Source organism: Hemitrygon akajei, chromosome 9, assembly GCF_048418815.1.
Source record: "Hemitrygon akajei chromosome 9, sHemAka1.3, whole genome shotgun sequence".
NCBI classification, from domain to species: Eukaryota; Metazoa; Chordata; class Chondrichthyes; order Myliobatiformes; family Dasyatidae; genus Hemitrygon; species Hemitrygon akajei.
The window spans coordinates 29,136,704-29,141,099 of record NC_133132.1 but is presented as its reverse complement, the minus strand read 5'-3'; positions in this window follow the sequence as shown (position 1 = coordinate 29,141,099).

The window sequence follows — 4,396 nt, the reverse complement described above, 5'->3', positions numbered from 1 at the left end:
ATAAATGGTTACAATACTTTGAATCTAACAATGTTTTAAATTTCACCTTACGTGGATTAAAGGAATAAAGTTTTCAATGAAAAGCATAAGTGGTGTGTTTTTTGTAATGGGAAAGGGGAAGTAATGGAGTTACAGTGTGTTTGATCAGTTATAAGTTAAAGCTAATCTTAAAGCTAGAGTGTGGGGCAGCAGCTCTATTAGCTGCACCACTGTGACACTCCTCTTCTTCCGGGACACTTTTAATACTCACTGTGCCTTGGATTGCTTTAAGGCAGAGCTCCCCGAAGGTACCCAACATACCATACCATGATGGAATGGTGGAGCAGACTCGACGGGCCGAATGGTCGAATTCTGTTCCTATGGTCTCTTGTTCTTGAGGAAACTCCCAAAGCTATGACTCACTTCTTCCATTATTGTTCTGCCACTTTCAACCTGTAAGTACCACTTTGTTTAGTAAATCTCTCTTGATCATTCAGTATCCCAATGTTAAAACTATTAATAGATAACAGAACGCTTTATTGGGCAATGACCTTTTCCTGCTAGAGGTAACACTCTCTCAGTTTTGGCCCACTGACAGGAGTTTTCTTTTTCTGTACCTTCATAATTCTCTGCCTGTTGAGCAACAAATTCTGGACAGGTGTGACAGATGGGGAAGACTGTGTAGCTTGTTGGCTCAGCCGTAATTTGCTGCTAAACTTCATCCCAACACAAGTTGTCATTGTTAAACTTGTTTTATATCTGTCCCAGGATGTTGCTGGAAATCTGAAATAAAAACACAACGTGCTGGATCTACTCAGTAGGTCAAGCAGCATGTGCGGCAGAAGTGATCGAGTTGGCTCTTCTTAAAGACCTTCCATCAGATTTTACTGAGATCAAAGGGAGACATAAGGGACAGCAGATGCTGGAATCTAGAGCTAAAAACAAACTGCTGGAGGAACTCAGCACGTCAAGCAGCACCCGTGGAGGACAGGGATATAGTTTAGGATGAAAGGGATAATTAGATGTATTTTCTTGTAGTGAAAGATGATCATGAAAGCAATCTGATGACCTAAAACGTTAAATGTGCTTCTCATTCCACAGATACTATGTGACTTGCTGAGTATTTCTAACTTGCCCAGTAGAGACTGAATATAAATATACATTAGAACCATCTGGTTCTGTTTATTGTCTGATGTGATTGTACAGGAACTTTGGTCTACACAGTAATTGCTAAACTACATTAGATTTGCAACAAAATGAATAGAATAATTCCAAGTATATTGCAAATAATGTTATTCTTTAAAATAAGTTCTGTTGCTGATACAGAACTTGCATTATTATAAAATCCTAATGCAGGAAGTAATCAGGAATATATTGTCCATCAAGCTCCAGCAGTAAAAAATGGTGTTGTTCCAAATACGTCCATATTGGAGCAGTTATCGACAAGTACAATAAAGTAGAGGGACACAAATAAACAGAAGACTTGTACTAAGTCATCTAACAGTGAATATTCAAGATTGAAGATTGTTTACCATTATTTCCTGTACACAAGTGTAAAGGAGAACGAAATAATTGTTGTTCCACATTCGATGCAGCACAAAAAACAAAATTAAGATAACACAAAAATAAAAACACAATAAATACATAAGGTTTCTTGTGTAAATAGATTAATTTTGTCCATAAGTGAATCTAGGCACAGGAGTGTCTGTACCTAAGGTGGCTGACAGGAACTGATAAAGCAGTGGTGGAGGGATGGGTTCGTGGGTGGAGGTATTGATCAGCCTTGCTGCTAGGGGAAAGTCACTGTTTTGGAGTCTGGTCATCCTGGTTAGATGCTACATGGCCTCCTCCCTGATGGGAGTAGTACAAACAGTATGTATTTCAGAATATGATAAGGAGAGTGAAATGTAATGCAAGAAAGCCACTTCTGAGGCTACAGAACTGACAAAGCAGAAGAACAGATACAAGGTAAGCAATAAAGTAAGCAAGCAGTTTTCATTTGAAGAGTAACAATTCCGATGCAGATTCAGATTTATTTATCACATCTACGTTGAAACACAGTGAAATGTGTCATTTGTGTTAACAAACTGCATATCCTAGGATGTGCTGGGGGCAGCCTACAAGCATTGCCACACATTCCAGCACAAACATAGAATGCCCACAGTGCCTGCCAGAAGAACAAAACAGAACATACAAAGCAACAACAGTGAAACAAGTCCCATTCCTAGCAAGGCACATACAGTCTTCTAACCCTAGTACAGGCCATCTTCAGCCTCCAGCGGACACACTGGGACCTGACTAGCTAAGACTCACAGACTCAGGCATCTGGGCCTCAACTTCTGGACTTCCCAAAGATATGCAAGGGAAAGGGAGACTCCAGGTAATTTTCAATAATCAGGTGGCAAAAGCCGACTGACAAGACTAGGTTGTTACCAAGTCATATTGTGAGAGGCCTGTCTGCAGACAGGAAATGCCTTGTGTGGATGTTCAGCCTTGAGCAATATGACCAGTCTAAGTTGTCAAAATGCATTGAGAAAGCTAATACCAAGAAATATCGTTCAAGGATTAAATGAGCAAATAATGAGTGTTTCTTCAATTCCATCAGTGCCTCTGAAATGAGAGAATCTCTAGACTGTTTCGAAGAGGATACTACTCCCAGTCTTATACTGGAAGAATGAAAGGTCATGTATTGTTAATAAACTTGATGATTTTATAGAAGTCTCAGTAACATTGCTATTCTAAGAAAACTAACAATTTAAATATATTGATAACTGGAGGTGAATTACTAGAGCATCAATCATATTCAGGTTATTTACAAGTGTAATTAATTTTTGCCACAAACTACAGAACACTCTGAGGAATATAATCAGCATCTCAAATACTGTTCCCAAATCTATAATATCTCACTTCATATTTGGTAGTAATTATGGGATTTTCAGACAGATCAGAAATGGTGGACACAAATGAGCTACTTTGGAAATTTATGTTTTCACAGAAAGTCATGGAAATGTGTCTGTGTTACCTCCAAATACTGGTGCTGACCTGCCAAAAATACTTTAGAATGCCAATCACAAATTTTGTATGCTTCATTTGAGTTAATAATAGTCAATAAAGATTGATTTTTTTGATGAGAGTAGCTCACATACTGCAGCATCACGCTCGCCCATATGTGTCCAATAGTTGTGTGACACACAAGATTAATTTCCAGTTGAATTTTCAGCCACATTTGTCCAAGTTACAAATGGTTCTCTTGAATTGAAGACCAGGTTTTTGATAATGTCGAATGTAGGAACTCTGAATAGGCAGCACTTGGATTATCACGAGGAATTATAGTTGCCCCATTACAGGAAGGATGTGGAGGTTTTGGAAAGAATACAGAAGACGTTTACAGGACGCTGACTGGATTAGAAGGTGTAAATACAAGGACAGGTTGGATGTACTTGGGGTGTTTTCTGTGGAGTTCCAGAGGCTGAGGGGAGACCAAACAGAAGTTTATAAGATTGAGAGGGATAGACAGGATCATTTTCTCTGGTTAGTAGAGGGCATACAGTCAAGGTGTGAAGGGGAAAGTTTAAAAGAGTTGTGCAGGGCATGTTTCCCCCTCCCCCACCCCACTGCCACCAAGAAAGGTGCCTAGAATGGGCAGCTGGTGGGAGTGGTGGTAGAATACCGATACAGTCAGACCAACATGGGTCTGAGGAGAATGGAGGGATAGGGGTCACGTATAGGTAGAAGTGAATTAGTTTAATTCTGCCTCATGTCTGGGGCAGAAGTTACTGGATTAAGGGGCTGTTCCTGTTTGTACTGTTCTGTATTCTGTAACAGTTTAACTTCACGAGCCTGATCCATCTGCCTGCAGTCACCGCACAATTCACTTCCTGACTGCCCTCAACCACAACGACCAAGCCTGGAATCCCCGTTGCTGTGTATTTAGTATTCCAGTAATATTTGTGTAATATTGTAAACATATTGCTTAAATGTTCTTTGTTGTTTACATGATTAATTACAGGTTATATGTAAAAGTATGTGAATGGCACACATCATCTCAGTGAAGTAAAACGAAGTAGACATTTTATCCCCGGGCTCCTGTGTTTTTCTTTCAATTAATTTCTGGGGCAATAAAACATAACCATGGCAACAAGGTAGTTTTAAAATGAACTTGAGAAAATTACCTACCTGTTGAAGTGCAGACCGTTTTTTTCCCCCTCTGGAAAGGCAAAAGAAACATTAATTTTTTTTTTTAAATGCAGCGCGTGTCTCTTCAGAAGGGGGAGAGAGAGAGAGATGGTTGAGTTTAAAAAGAAAGCAGAAAATGGATGAAATTCATGGGTTCATAAAAAGTGAGTACCCGGTAATAATAATACATTTCTTAAAAAAGCAGAAATGGCTGGCTACATCAGAAAGATAGACTTATTTG